This window comes from Nylanderia fulva, unplaced genomic scaffold (genome assembly GCF_048542155.1).
Source record: "Nylanderia fulva isolate GAGA-0341 unplaced genomic scaffold, ASM4854215v1 Scaffold44, whole genome shotgun sequence".
Taxonomy (NCBI): domain Eukaryota; kingdom Metazoa; phylum Arthropoda; class Insecta; order Hymenoptera; family Formicidae; genus Nylanderia; species Nylanderia fulva.
Window position 1 is genome coordinate 1,497,544 of NW_028190521.1, and position 16,829 is coordinate 1,514,372.

At 38.2% G+C, this 16,829-nt stretch overlaps 1 protein-coding gene across 4 annotated transcripts in view; it reads left to right on the top strand.

Annotated features, from left to right (window-relative positions):
- Positions 1-16,829, top strand: part of SoxN (SRY-box transcription factor soxNeuro) — a 143,642-nt gene that overhangs the window by 106,681 nt on the left and 20,132 nt on the right. For 2 of the 4 annotated variants that reach the window (XR_014925590.1, XR_014925589.1), the window contains exon 3: positions 13,067-13,193. The exons of the other annotated variants lie outside the window; for them this stretch is intronic. The gene's annotated coding sequence lies outside the window, so the exon portion shown is untranslated. The remainder of the gene's footprint in view (positions 1-13,066; positions 13,194-16,829) is intronic. 4 annotated transcript variants of the gene reach the window in all.

A 16,829-nucleotide genomic window follows, 5' to 3' on the forward strand; every position in this document is an offset into this window, starting at 1 on the left:
TAGTCTCTTGACACAAATAAGCTTTGACATGTTATAAAATTCTCCCAAAATGAAGCCTATTTCAAAGCTTAATTAGTAAAAAAATTTTCAACTCGGAAATTAGTCGAGGTTAGTTTTAATTCTAATTGTTTTTACTCAAATAATACATTTGTAAAACATTTTACCTATACTAATTTTAACTCCGTGAAAATTCTGAAATAATTGATCACTTCCAATTTCGTTAATAAAAGCTAGTCAAATTTGATCTTTCCGTGTATTTCCACTCTCTCTTGATACAAATTAATTTCGAAATAAAAATTCTAAAATGAAAAATACTCCCAAGTTTTTTAATTCACGAAAAATCTATTCGGAAATTATCGTTTTAGTTCTGAATTTGTTTTGAAACAAAATACATTTGCAAAACGTGATACCTACACACACTTTTACACGCATTAAGTTCTAATACAGTGAAAATTCGGAAGCAATTAATCACGTTCAGTTACTAAACCTTATGATGTTGGTTGGTCATTTTGTCACGCACTTCTTTTTGCACGGAACACCAGTTCGGTGGAAATTCGAGTAGTAAGACTTTCTGGGAGTCTCGTGCCACAACATTAGACGGTTATGACCCTGTAACAAGAGAATCGTGCGCACATTGAGCTGACATGAAACCAGAGTCGCATCCGTCGCGAAATATATAGTATATACTAGAACGTGCTTCGCACTGATTCTCCGATGTATTGAGAAAAAAGATCTAGTTTTGAAATACAGATAAAATTTAAGAGAATGCCATATCTAACTCAACATCTCTCTGGCAGACATATGTTACCAATATCGAAATATTTGTACGAAATGTCCGTCTGTTCGATGGCAATTCGTACGTTCAACCGTTTCTTGTTTAAGCAAAAAGAAAACATGTGTTACTTGAAAAAAAAACACGTGTGCAGCCTCATTCTTCTTTTTACACAGTTAAAAGAAATGACTTTTTCGAACGTTGGCACGAGACTAGTTCTTTCTTATAGTTTTTTGGACGCTGAATCTGTCTTCAAAATTGTTCCATATGTCACACCACAATTTTAAGAGACATGTTAATTGAAGTTGCTGTTTTATTAAAAAAAATATTTTTAAAATTTGTATATCCCCCAAATATTGAGTACCATTTTAAATTCAACATTGATTTCGTATTCAGTGACCCAAAAAACCTTTAAGAATAAATAAACATAATATAAAACTGCAACTTTAATTGCATATTTCTTCAAATTATGACGTAATGGAACAATTTCGCATGGAAGACGCAGATTCGTGTTCAGCGTTCAAAAACCTATAAGAAACTAGTTTCGTGCCGGTATATATTTTTCCGTGGAATTTCGGCTCTTCAATTCGATTGACCCCTCTCTCTGCCTTTCAATCGGAGCTACCGCTAATCGCGATATAAATTCGCATCCAATTGAAATCCATTTGCGAAATTGTTGGCAAGTTCAATTTACGCTACTTGCAAAATAGACGTGCCAGTCCCAACCACCAGCACTAATAACCGCTCGCACACGAGGCTGCGAGCTCCGAGAAATCGTAACCTGGCGTGTTTATCACCGGCGAGCCGTGCACAAGGAACGACTTCTTGCGTGGGGTGTTAAAATCGTATGGGATTTTTTTCAAACGGGGACCACAGGAAAGAGAAGAAGAAGACCCCCCGTCCCGCAACCCCACGCTCACCCTCCACCCACGTCAACGCGCGAATGCTTCGTGGAAAATGACGCCGTGGAACGACACGGCTTGCCCGGACTCGCGTAGCGAGCGATAATTACGGGACTTACGCGGAACGCGAGCCTGAAGGAAGACATTTTTCCGGAAACGATTCCCTCTAGTTTCCTCGGAAGTTTCTCAAGTTCAAAGGGAAATACGCGACATCGATAAACATCAAATTTTATATAAATAAAAAAAGCAGATGAAGCGAAGATCTTCTCTTCTTTGCCTTCGAGACAAGTCTTTAAAGCCTTTTAATTGTAAAATAGGAACGATGTATTTAATTCGATCCAAAATCGCCAAGAAATTTTTTGACGATCCATCATAACGATAAGATGCGGTTACTTTCTTTCAAAAGTTATTTCAAATGTTTTTTAAAAAATTCCGATAATCATATTGTTTAATAATCCTGACAACAGTGTCAACTAACTGCGCTTTTATCAAAGAATTTTTCACTTGAAAAGGACCAAAAACAGATGGTCGAAACGTTGTGGAAATAAAATAAAAATTTCTTGGCTAGGTCTTTGGGTCGAATTAAATATATCGTTCCTATTTTAAATACCACTAGCGACGTTTTAAGTATTCAATTTCCTTGAGAAAAAGAGAGTTCCTCAAATTGTGCGTATATGGAGAAATCGTTCCTCGAATACGCGAGAATTGTAAATCGCGAGAGAGAATTCGATGAGATTTGGAGAAAGGGCCAAGGACGAGCGCGAACTATGGGGCTTATTTCTTTTTTTCTTCTTCTCCTTATCCTCGTTGTGGAGGGCCAAGAGGTTCGCAGTGGGGCCGTTCATCAGAGGCAACTTGTCACGCCGCTGGGCATCGAGCATAAATTCCACTCCGTAATGTGACAGGTCCTCGCTCCTACCCCTGAGAAAATCATCCTACGGCCTTGCGCTACCATCTACCGGGTGTTCCGCAACTTTTTTTCGTTGATTTTCGTCTAAATAAAAACGTACATCATCGATAACGCCGTCGAAAATCGGCAGAAGACAAAAGAATTCGATTTCTCTTGCTGTTCAATTTTTGTCTCGAGCGATAATTCGTTGAGATAAATGATTTTGGACTGCTTGTGCAGATGAAAAAACATAAATAATTTTTTAAAATTTATTAAGCAAATGATGAGATTGCAAAACGAGGCATTGTAAATAAAATTGCATGAGACAGAAATAAATGATATTTTTACATTATAAATTTGCTCTATGTGTGACAAAATTGTACAACGGTATAATGTCGGGAAAATCTATCAACTTTTTCATCGGTAAAAAGATAGATCGGTCGACTAGTCACGGCGCTACTACATTTCCGCCGGAAGTCGATAACGATCGTTACGATGTTCATCGCAGTGCAACGCGGATACATGTAAATAATCCTCATCGTAAACGACTCCGCGACACGTGTCAATGCACGGAAGCGCACACGTCACGAAGTGGTACGATAAAACTGGGAGATAGTGATGCGGAATCCCTGCTTTTTATTATTCTGCATGGAAAAAAAAGGATATTTAAATATATTACGGATTAAAGGGTCAGGAGTCTTTTCCTAGCTTCGCGTTACCCAGAAAGAAAGAGAACACAAAAGCCCGAAGACCATCCTGAGGATATTCGAATGTTTTAGAACATCCTCTGAATATTCTCTTAATATCTTTAGGATATCCTATTAGTTCAAAAGCCTATTAGTATTAGTTCGAATGTCCTTTAGGATATCCTAAAGGACATCCTAATCCTTTAGGATATTCTAGAGGACATTCGAACTAATACTAATAGATAATACTCTTATTATCTCTAGGATATCCTATTAGTTCGAAAACCTATTAGTATTAGTTTGAATGTCCTTTAGGATATCCTAAAGGATTAGGATGTCCTTTAGGATATCCTAGAGGACATTCGAACTAATACTAATAGGCCTTCGAACTAATAGGAATGTCCTCTAGGATATCCTAAAGGATTAGGATGTCCTTTAGGATATCCTAAAGGACATTCGAACATTCTCAGGATGTTCTCCGAACGTCTTCGGGATGTGTGTTGTTAGTTCTTTTTCTCTCTGATTAATGCAAAGCTAGGAAAAGACTCTCCTGACCCTTTAATCCGTAATCTATTTAGGATATTCTAAAGATATTCAAAGAACATTATTTTTATTTGCGAGATTAATTATTGATCAATCTTTTGGCACTCTACATCCAGTGCGTTCAGCTCTTATTTGCCCATGTCTCGTTAATTATTACTAATACTTTATATTCATAGCCTGCATTAAAATTATATTTATCTTTAGGATATATTGTGCTATTAGGGAAACTTCTACATCAGGCGTTTCGGATCTAGGAAAGTGATAGTTGACTCAAGTTTGCCAGGTGTCAACAGCCAATGTTGACATTGAAAAGCGAACCGGGCTTGAAAAGTTTGCGTCAGATCTACCTATCTGTTACAACGTGTGCAGTCACTAAGTATATTTGTATATCTGCAAGCAATAGGTGTAGCTCGCGAAGTTGACACGCCGGGTAGAAACAAACACCGGGTCTGTGAAATTTTCTGCACACGCGCGTGCATATATACGCGGAGGAGGCGGACAAAGGCGCGTTTATATAGGTCAGGTTGGGTTAGGTATGAGTGCACGTTGCTGCTGCTGCTGCTGCTGGGTACCGGTAGCGCCTGGTACCGGGCGGCAAAAGCGACTTAATGTCCCCATTTGTCCCCGCGCGCGTTCTCCGGAGGCGATTCATCCTCGCCTTCCTTTTGTGCTGCGCGCCTGCCTCCCTCGGGGGAGTCTTCCCCGACGTCCTATACAAACGACATCACCGTATCACCTGACCCGCTCTCCCGCCCGCGCCTTGAAACAGTAACTCGGAAGAAATTAACCGACCGGACTCACGCTCGTTCTCTTTTTGCGGTCGCGGCCAACTGAATTCATTCCAGGCGGCCAGGGAGACATCTCTTGGAGAGAGATACTCGCTTGTTTTCGCTGCATCTTTTTTTTTTTTCATGGTATAAGCGAGCTGATCTGGCACTTTGCGACGAAAACTGCGTGAAATCTGGCAGCAATTGGCCGAAATGGATGTGAAATATTTACGCGTCGAAGCATTGATATATCAACCATCCTAAAGCAGTTTTAACGATAGAAACGCGAAGTTGGTTTTGACCGTGAATCTTTTTATTTACTATACAGATTGAAAAATCCTTTTGAATTTCCCTCGAAATTTAAATTAAAAATCCTTTTAAACAGGTAAAAAAAGTTAAAACATTACATTTTTATCAGTCTTTTTTTAACTTTCTTGTTTTTTTACATTACAAAATTCTAGCGTTCACAGTTTGTTATAGTACTTTAATTGCGGAAAAGAATTTTTCAATTTGCATAGCCAATAAAAAGATTCCTGGTCGAATCCAACTTCGCGTTTCCATCGACAAAACAGTGTTTTAGGATCACCTTAAGTCTTAGAAAAATTGTACGCGGAAAGTGCAAGATCGACAGACGTGCGATTGACGATGCCGATGATTAGACGCTTATCTATCCGCTCGATGTTATCTTATCTGGACGCAGACGGACGATTATTAAGCAACGCGACACGTAGACACGCAAATCGCTCATCAAAACGGATTAAATCAGTAATCTGGCGTTAAGTCTCAGCGCTCATTAGCTCTTCACGGACTTAGTCGTGGATCGAGTGCCCGTTAGGCTGCGATCCGCGGACAGTTTCCGCTAGCGTTTCAGTTAATTCGCTTAATAACGTTGCCGTTTCTTAATAACGTGCGCTCCGCGGCCAGCTGGCTTAACCGTAACTCTACTACGGTCTGTCATCGAAAAAACCCCGGACGATCGTACAATTTATTACAAAATCAAAGCGAACCTCGAAATACGTGTGATCTAAAAAATGTATAACTCTAATTTCATTTTTAATATTAAAATATTATTAATATTAATTTAATAAAATAATTATATAAAAAAATTATATAAATAATGATATAAAATAATAATTTATTAAGGATTAATGAAAGAGAAATAACGCAAATGTATGTCAAAATTTCTTTGCTCGTGGGTACATATCTCGCCGAGTTACCCAATCTCGAGTTCTCCGTACAGCACACGCGCAGGCTCCGAAAATGGTCCATCCGGAACGGTAATCCGTACACGACACGACGCGATATATCATCGCGCGATCGCGAACTGTTGAGATGTCGAGGCGTATAATACGCCGCGGTTTCCCAATGCCGTTCGCTTTCACCCTCGCCCAGAAGAGAAAGAAAGAGAGAGAGAGAGAACTCTAGCTCTCGCGCGAGAGTTCTCCTTCGCGAGGATATGTAATGTGTATGTAATGACGAACGCGGTAAATATTAATCTCGGACGTTACAATGCGTTCACGGGGTCGTACCGTCGTGGCCCCGAACCGTCGCGCCTCGGTTCTCTCGTCCTCATCACTCTCCGGACCGAGCCGTGACCAATCCGGAATAAATATTGGCGATTATTAACTCGCCACGCGGACCACGAGGACTGACAAGGATTTAGAAAATGATGGAGGAGGGAGAAGAGGGACCGCGTCGTGTTCCAGAGGTGCCGCCAAGATGGACCACATGGACCAACGCACGGATCTTCGTGTGTCTTCGTGAGATGCTTGAGACGTTAAGTGGTCCCATTAGCTACGTTTCTAGCTGGACCGTGGCGGCTCGATGATGCGCATTCCTTTGGTCGTTCCTCGGACCCTCTCTTCGTTTCCCAGTGCCCCCGTGCGCATTAATTCTCACGCTGCCACGTGTGGCCCCTAATACGAGAATCCTAGGTACCCTACATCTCGAAACATCCTTATGTGAAGAGATCAATAATTTGGTCTCAATGATTATTTCTAAATGCGAATAATTATTCAAGATTTTATCCAAACAAAAGAAAAAGTAAGGCACTTCTGATGAAGCTGGGAAAAATGTGTAAAACGTTATCTCGAACTACTTGAAGATAAAGATGAAGAAGCCTCATCCATCCCTTTTATCGAAACGAAAGAAAAAGTAAGGTAGGCACTTCTGACAAAGCTGGAAAAAATGCGACACAAAAATTTGTGAAACATTATATGAAGAACTCGAAGATAGAGAGGAAGAGGCTTTATCCATCCTTATACGAAGAGATCAATAATTTGGTCTCGATGATTATTTCTAAATGCGAATAATTATTCAAGATTTTATCCAAACAAAAGAAAAAGTAAGGCACTTCTGATGAAGCTGGGAAAAATGTGTAAAACGTTATCTCGAACTAATTGAAGATAAAGATGAAGAAGCCTCATCCATCCCTTTTATCGAAACGAAAGAAAAAGTAAGGTAGGCACTTCTGACAAAGCTGGAAAAAATGCGACACAAAAATTTGTGAAACATTATATGAAGAACTCGAAGATAGAGAGGAAGAGGCTTTATCCATCCTTATACGAAGAGATCAATAATTTGGTCTCGATGATTATTTCTAAATGCGAATAATTATTCAGATTTTATCGAAACAAAAGAAAAAGTAAGGCAGGCACTTCTGACAAAGCTGGAAAAAATGCGACACAAAAATTTGTGAAACATTATATGAAGAACTCGAAGATAGAGAGGAAGAGGCTTTATCCATCCTTATACGAAGAGATCAATAATTTGGTCTCGATGATTATTTCTAAATGCGAATAATTATTCAGATTTTATCGAAACGAAAGAAAAAGTAAGGCAGGCACTTCTGGCGAAGCTGGAAAAAATGCGACACAAAAATTTGTAGAACATTATATGAAGAACTCGAAGATAGAGAGGAAGAGACTTAATCCATCCTTATATGAAGAGATCAATAATTTGGTCTCGATGATTGTTTCTAAATGCGAATAATTATTCAGATTTTATCGAAACAAAAGAAAAAGTAAGGCAGGCACTTCTGGCGAAGCTGGAAAAAATGCGACACAAAAATTTGTAGAACATTATATGAAGAACTCGAAGATGGAGAGGAAGAGCCCTCATCCATCCTCGAATCAACGATCATCAGATGCTTTTAACGAGAGAGGAAGAAAAAGAAAGAGAGAGAAGCGACATGACGGTGTTAACCGAGGTTCCTCTTCTCGCGAGATCGACGCGAGATCGAGGATACCCTTTGGATGACCTCGGGGTGGCGGAGAAGGAGATAAGCCGAGCGGCGTCCAGGTGTCTCTCCTGCGATAGGCCGACAAAGAACTCCGAGAAGGACCACTCGCACGTAACGTGGCGGGCAGAGTCATCGTTGTCGTTTCTCCGGAGGCGACTCGCGAGAGGAGTCTCCGTGGAAGGAGAACGGTCTAGACCTCTTTTTTCAGCTGTACAGGACGGAAGGGTGTGAGGGGGAGAGAAGAGAAGATGGAGATGTCACCGTCGCGTCGGCCCGCGGAGTCAGCGAATTCCTTGTTCGTCGAACCGCCATGACGACTTCATCCCTTTCTCCGACATTCTCTGTCGAAGCGAAATTTTAGAGACAAATTTTAACTATTATTATATATTTTTTATGAGAGTCACTTGATTTTTTCATTTAAATTACTTCTCGTGCAATTATCAAAAATGTTTTCAATAAAAGCTCACAGTTTTGTACGTTTTTTTTTTTTGCAATATTTTAACTGTCGTTATTTAAAAAAATATTAAATAAAAATTAAGTTAGAAAATATTAAATAATAACATTATATTTCCCACCTAAGACTATGAAATTTTAACTGAAATCATTAATCTAAATCATCAAGTTAGATGCCTCACCCTGTATAATTAAAAAATTCTTGCACTAAAAATAACTCAAGATCTGTCGTGATCGTTAAAATCGTAACTAAGTTTCAACTATGAGTGACACTTATTCGGATCACAAAAAACACAATGGCTATAATTATAATAGGTACATATTACATAACAGTATAATTTCCGTGCGCGAGCCTCTCGCGCACGTGTATTAAATCGACATCTCGCTGAACCAATCGCCGCGTGCAAGCTTTATTTTTGAGCCTCCGAGGAAGATTAAATTTACACATAGTATCGCCGTGGAACAATACCGGCGTTGTTTGCGCGGTGTGGTAAATATTTGAGTGCTATCCCCCATTCGCTCCTTCTCTCTCTCTCTCTCTCTCTCTCTCCCTCTGTGCATCACCACAGACCTTCTGTTCGAGCTGGCCAAGGGCTCGAACCTTCAGGGTACATACTAATTCCCTCAGTGCACTCTTGCCGATCGATGTTTGCTCCTGCCACTTCGCCTTAATCGCTCGCGAATCGCGCCGTAATGACTATCGGGCGGCTACGTTCAGCGAGAATGATGGTGCAATCATTCTAACTCCGATTTCTCATGTTTATCTAAGGCCTTATCTAATCACGTCTCTCGTGTTTATCATTTCGCGTTTATCTCAAATTACGTAAAACGTCATTTTTATTTATTGTTTTATTTATTTCTTCAAAGGAATCATTTTTATTAATGTGATCACTGTTGAAAAATTTGTTAAATTTCACAGATATCACATGTTCCAAACGGTCCACAGAAATTTTTGTGTTAATTTAACATAATATGGATAGGTATGTTAAATGCAGACACAAATATTGTGTTAATATTTTAACTCAAAATAAATGCAAAACTTCAAATCATTTGAAATAAATTTCGTGTAAAATTAACATACTTTTAATGTAAAAATTAACAAAAAATATGTTAACTTTAGATTTTATCATCGCTACTTAGATTATAAAATAAAAACTCAACATTTTTTTCTGTAAATTTTAACAGATAAATCTTGTCACTAATAAAGCAGAACATATTTATTGTGTAAAGTTAAAAATAGATGCACATTGTGTTTTATTTTTACATTTGTTTTCAGTTGTTTTAATAATTTAACGTTTAAGTTTAATTAACAGAACAGTAACGTTCTAAAGGGGACCGTTTTTAACAAGAAAACACAAATTTTTCTACTGTGAAAATACTTTGAAAAAAGGTATGAGACTTCTCAGAGTTAATTTGATTTTTTTTTTTTTTTTGTTGCGATTGATCGATCATGCATCGTCTCGTCAGAGTCGGAATCGCGGAGAGGAGCGGCAGTAAATAAAAAATCGCGGGTTAATTTTTTTCGAACAATGCCATCAATGCTCGGTGGCCGCCTTTGTGGGAAGGGTAGCAACCCTTTTTTTCATACTGTTCAATCTCTCCCGATTGAACGTAATTCGTGTCGCCATTCAAAGCGAAAGCTAATGGTATTGCTTTCCCCCGGTGAGAGAATTTACGCGAAAATTTATCGCGATCTTGCCACGCGAGAGATTTATCTACCAATATGACTGGTGGCGCGAATGGGATCGCGGAATTAACTAGAAAAATCCGTGTATTGAACGTTGCTGAAGAAGTTAATATCTCCGCTTTTCTCTTTTAATTATGAAACAAAAATTTTGCTTGCAAAAAATTAATTTCTTTTTTTTTTATTAATCGCCGCTGCTCTCTTCGCCCAGTTTTGCTCGTTAATTTTCATTATTGATACTAATCATGTCTGCGTATGCGAATGCACATAATGCATAATTGAGGATCCATAGCGCGAATCATGGCTCTAATTGGCTGATAGAAGCTCATTTCTCTCTCTTTATCCGCTATTCCTCTTGCTATTTATTATAAATATACATTTTGTTTCTTATCTCTCTTTTATTTCTTTTTTCTCAATTTATAATTAAGATCCCGCACAAGTATGGATTTCATAACAAAATATATTTTTATTTTTGTATTTAATAAAAAAATAGCATTCCTCATAAATATAAGTGGATTCTTTTATTTATTGATCCTTACGCAGGATCTTATTAATTAGAAAGAGAAGAAATCGAATGGAATATAGATTAAAACAGATATATATGTATGTAAAGAATAGATGAGAAAAAGAAAGAAGAAATAGAAAATTGAAGTTTCTATTTTTATATTTAATAAAAAAATATATCAATACATTTTTTTGACATCGAGATCCTGTGAAATATTGCAAAATTTGACTCGCGCTAGTTTGAAGCGTACCGCACAGTTGAATCTTATATTGCACATCACGTGTTTTTTTTTCCTTTCCTTTTTTTCACGGAATCTTACGTTAACGATAGTTCTTAAATCAATCCCCGTCCGTCGCATTCTTGCACGCGTGGGCGTGGAATGCCTCGCGCGGCGGCAGGTAACGAACCAAGCTCATTACTCGCCGTCACGTGTCACTCGTAAATGAAGGGGAAACGAGAAGAGGAATCGTCCTGGGTTAGGTCGGCCATCCTCCTCCTTGGATCGTCTCGTTACGGCCATTCGTCATTTTCACACCTCCGCCAGAACGATAAACTCGGTGAACACACCTTGTTCGATTTATTGCGTTACGATTCACAAAATTGCGTCACCGAAATTAAAAGCTTCGCCCGCACACAATACATATTGACTTACCATCCTCTTTTCATCATTGATCATATATGAATTGAAACGAGAAACTAAAAGCGGATTATGTAACATAATTTAAATTTATATTATTATTATCACATATATAAAATTATTATTACATATACATAAATCAAAGCCTTATATATACATCTATCTCGCGATTTTTATAAATTATTTTTCAATTACGGTTCAACTATTTTTAATTCAATCATTATTGTTCTTGTAAATAATTAAATATAATTATTAATTTAATTTCTAATCATTTAATTATTAAATATAAGTAATGAAGAAATAAAATAAAAATAATTGAATTATATACATCTATCTCGCGATTTTTATCAATTATTTTTCAATTACGGTTCAACTATTTTTAATTCGATCAATATTGTTTTTATAAATAATTAAATATAATTATTAATTTAATTTCTAATCATTTAATTATATTAAATGTAAGTAATGAAGAAATAAAATAAAAATAATTGAATTATATACATCTATCTCGCGATTTTTATAAATTATTTTTCAATTACGGTTCAACTATTTTTAATTCAATCATTATTGTTTTTATAAATAATTAAATATAATTATCAATTATTTAATTATTAAATATAAATAATGAAGAAATAAAATAAAAATAATTGAATTGAAAAAAATGTACTGGAATCACGCGAGATTGAATGTACATCCCAGGCGACTTCGATGCGGCCATATACGCGAGAATCGCTCGGCGTTAAAAACACAATTCTTCATAATTATCTAATTATTTCGTTAATGACGCGTGCGTTCGTAATAGACGCGTGAAACGCGCTCTCGTCGGGCGTATAATGCGTTACCTCCGTGCCTCGCCCCGCCCCATTACGGCCATCCGTCATTTTCACACCTCGGAGTGATAGGAACGCGAGACGGAGCTTTCGGAGGAGGAAACGCGGCAATTGTACTGTGTCGCAGACGTACATACGGTTGCGCGGCGATAAGCCTTCGCCTTCGTCGTAGTCGTCGTCGTCGACTACTCGCATGTCGCGCTGCATAAAATTAACTCGCGAATTAGTGCCGCGCGCGCACGCAAGTGTTAGACACATATATATGTATATATGTATGCATGCGACGTTCGTAAGACGAAGTTTATCGACGCTGTTAGCGCTGACGAAGAAAAGAAATCTCCTCGGCGCCATGAATTATTCATACCGATAGATATCGAACGAGATAAACGCAGAAGAGTTGGGTAAACAATGTTGCGTAACCATATTCTTCGGGAAATTGCGATTTAAAATAATAAGGGTTTGTGCTCGTTCGTCATATATAAGGATTAAAAATTGCTGTAATATTAAATAATAATATTTAAAAGTAATAATAAAATGATTTTAAATAATTATTTATTTGATGATAATTTAATAATAATTTAATTGTAATATATTAATTTTAAATCTAAAGAAGAAACGCGTTATACATATGTACATATATGAATAGATAAAAATTTGGAAAAATTTCTCTCTCTCTGTATAAGATACTGTCTTATCTCAATATCAAACTCGCGTGACTTACGCGTGAACTCGCATTTATCATACATACTATATCCTTCCTTCGTGCCACGGCCTGCTCCCTCTCGCACCTCCGAGAATTGTTTTGAAAAGGCCATCGCTAACAACAAGAATATTTCTCGGCGACGTAATTGCTTCGACACAATTTTCTTACGCTCTGTAAATTCAGATTCTTACGAGCTCAGTGTAGGAAAAAATGCGCTTGACGCCATTGTTCCCTTATTCTCATCCCTCTTCTCTCAGTAGCGAGAGATTCGTCAGATAAACTTCCTGCGACCGTAGTTGTTAAGTGTAGTATATCAATTTGGCATGTGTCCCGCGAGATGCGAAAAAGCGGCGGACTACTCCGCCAAGAAAAAAACCGGAAATGGACCTTTCTCTCTCTCTCTCTCTCTCTCTCTCTCTCTCTCAGACGCACGTATTTCTGGTGTGTGTTGCAGGGATTGGAACGCGTCGGGCAATGTACGCGTGCAGGAATCCTGGCCGACGTGAACGACTCTCGCCGCGACAATGTCGAACCATTCCAGCACCGAAGGATCAGGCTCCTTGATTGTTTCGCGCGCTACGGTGAGTCCCTCTTTTATCCCTGAGAAGATTAGATCCCAGCGAAGGAGAATCGAGCGAGGCGTGAAACTTACTAGACACTCGAGATTGATTGCTTCTGCGCTGGCTGCCGCGTAGAACTTCTATACTGCTGGCCGATTCCGTTCAGATTTCAGGATCGCGTTCCTCGCGATTTTCTTATCGCTCCGCAGAGGAAAGAAAATATTAGCCACCGTAGCTGAATTTTAGATGTCCTTATGAAAGAACCTCTAGTCCTATATGAAATTGAATCCCCGGGAAATTAATCGTTTTTCTCATATTGCAGCTTTTTTACCTGCGCTGGGCAAAAAAATATATTAAGCTCAAAGCAAGTAAAGCAAATAAGGTGTAACATATGGAAACCAACTGATTTTACTGGGATCTAATTTCGTATAGAATATGATAGGATGCGGGATTCTTTAGTTACCATGTATAAATTATAGCTCTATAATAATCAAGGTTGGGTAGTAACTAGTTAATTAGTTAGAAGTTAAATAAAAAGTTAAAAAGTTCATAACTTTTAACTTAGCCTAGTTAATTTTTAACTTAAACTAGTTGTTTTTAAACTTATTAACTTTTTTCTAAGTTAAAAATATTTTTCATCTTTAAATACCATTATTTTCTTTTATAGAATCTTAAACATTGGATAATTAAATTTTTAATATTGATTAAATTTTAAGAAGGAATAATCATTCAATGATTATATCGTATGTGGTTCTTACAAGAAGTATATTTTTCTTCTATTTCTAATTACAAAGAAAAAATACCTTCCTATATAAAAAACAAAATTTTATTTATTATTTTATATAAATTTGAAAAAATTAGAAATAAAATATTAAATTAAAAAATTTTAAAGTTACATTTTAATTTCATAATATAAGTATTATTAAAAATTAACTCTTGATTTAACTTAATTTAATCTTACTTCAACTTTTAACTGAGTTAGTTTTTTGTTCATGCAACTTTTAACGTAACTAAATTAATTTTCTAAGCCATTAACTTTAATTCAACTTGGCTTAAAAAAATAATTAACTTACCCAACTCTGATAATAATTAATATTTTTACTATTATAATTTAACAAAGAATTCTTCGTTAAACAATAACTAAAAAATATTAATTATCGTAGCTAAATATTTTTAAAGCATGATACATAAATTTTAGATGTAATATATAAATATCTATTATAAAATTTATTTATGGTAGCTAATATTTTTTCCGTACTGTAACGTTAATATAAATATTCCTGACTCGATTTTTTTTTTCTACGTTTCTGCGCTATAAATCTGGAGAGAAATAAAGCGACAATTTATAAAGTTTCTTCAATTTATTGGAACTCGGTTCTGAAACCATAACGCGAAAGGTTTCCTTTTTTCGCAACGCAAGCGAAATATATGTAAATCGAAGGAATATATTTTCCCCGCAATCTCGATCTCCATTTAATTTTTGCTACAATTTTAATGAACTCGGTACAACGATCGGGGTCAGTTAAACGACGATCTGGGGCATGACGGCGTCGATCTTTTTTCTCTCCCGTCCGCCCGTAGAAAGTCCGATTTTCACGTGCGAGTATACCCACGCGAACTCGATTCAATCGCGACTCGATCGCGTCCACGAAAGTATCGCAAAACACGTGGAGAGCCACGTCCTTTTTTTTCTCCTTCCACTCACGCGCGCGCGCGAGACTCGCGATCTCTATCTCGATCGTTTAATCGATCCATCCTATCGATTCTTACGGCCGAGTCGAACAAGAGCTCTCACGCCGTGACCGATCCCGATTCCTCCGCAACGCGGATTAAATCCGGGACGCGGATGTTTTGCCCCAGTTTCACTTGACAGGCCGATCTGCACGGCGAGTTTGTTCCGCTCGCAGGCAAACTAGACGATCGGCGGCTTCGATCGCCTCGTTGGACCGATCGATTTGCTCCTCTCTCCCGCGGTAACCAAAATCGATCGTCCTCGCGCGATCGGCGCACCTTGTCACCTCGTCGTTCCGCCGACTAGTCCGCCTTTAATTACAAAAATAAGGGAGAGGAAAAAAAACGGAAAGGACGGACGGCGAAAAAATCCACCACCGGTCAGTCCCGAGCAAGAAAAGGAGAGACCCTTTAGTCGCGCTCAAACGAAGTAAACTCTCTACGTTCCTCTCTCTCATCTCGAGAAAACATGCCGATCCTCGCTCCAATTCCGATACATCGCACGTAAGGAGGGAATGAGTCGTTCTTTGAGCGACGTCCAACGAGCAAATTGGATAGGCGGGACGCAGAAGTCGGAAAAGCATGTGGAACCAACCGATTTCCGAAGATGCCGATCCTTGACGATCCCTCTATATAATGTCGTACGTTGACTGATCGGAGGCGACACGCCAGGGGGAAAACCGTCTCGAATTTTTAATCGCTTCTACTTTCGTGATAGAGTGGCTTGAAGAGGAAAGTGAATCCAGTAATGAAAGAATAAGAATATAGGATATCGATTTGCAGAGCTTCTTGTCGATCGGAAACGTCGATTGATTTTGTCGAATAAAATCTATAACAATACGTCATACGATATATAATATAAAATATAGTTTGAAAATATAAATATATAATAAGATATCCGATCGATTAAAAATTGAAACGTCAGGTGGCCGGTCGAGATCTTCGGGTATCCCGAATTTTTTTCGAGAGGGAAAGCTTCCTCCTCGAACGACGAAGAGGGGAATGCGCCCCGTCATTCGACGGATCTCCCCGACCCGGGAACCTTCGAAATGGAACCCCCGAAGTCCTCCATCGAGGGTGACAGCTATGAAATCGTTCGTGATTGCTCCTCTCACTTCGTGGCCCCCAATCTTCGAAGCTCCACCAAGTAGTTATCCGAAGGTACCGTCGATCGGTTCTCTTCTCCCTCTCCCTCCTTCCCTCTTCCTCCCCCTGGAATTTTTCTTCCTGCCGAAAAATACAGCAGGAGTCTCGACGCGAGAAAATCTCGATAAAAATTTCCGAAGTAAAAATTTGCGTTCGATATATAAAATAATATTGTAATAATGTAATGATTATCGTGATAATATAGGTTTAAGTATCCCTAAATGCACCCTTATTTATCATTTTTAAATAATTACACTTAAGGATATTTATGATAAAATTCATTATTGATTTTTTGTATATTTTTAATTTTTATTCGCGAGATGGACAAAAGACAATTATTTATGGTCAAATGTAGATAAACATTATTTTTAATTTTTTTTTTTTATGAACAATTGAAATGCCTACTTCACAGACCTTGAAAAAAATATCAATCCAACGAGTTCGACTGATTTATCATAATTTCCGACAAATATTCCGAAAGCTGTTTCGTCGCGTGTTGATTTTTTTCTCGGAATCGGAGCCAAAATGGCACGGCTTATTACGCCGATAATCGATTCGGCCGGTTCGCATCGCGGCTCGTTTCGCGCCGGCGATTTTTCTCAGGTGCGCGATAGTGCTGATTCACGGAAACGATGGTGTTAAGGGGGACTTGAGGAAGGGAGGAAGAAGGCGCAGCGTCCTGGAAGGAACGCGCGGTTCTCTCCTCGGGTGAGATTAACACGTCAAAGACGACGCGCCCTCTCTGTCTCAGCAGTTGCCTCGTAATTCCCGGTGGATACA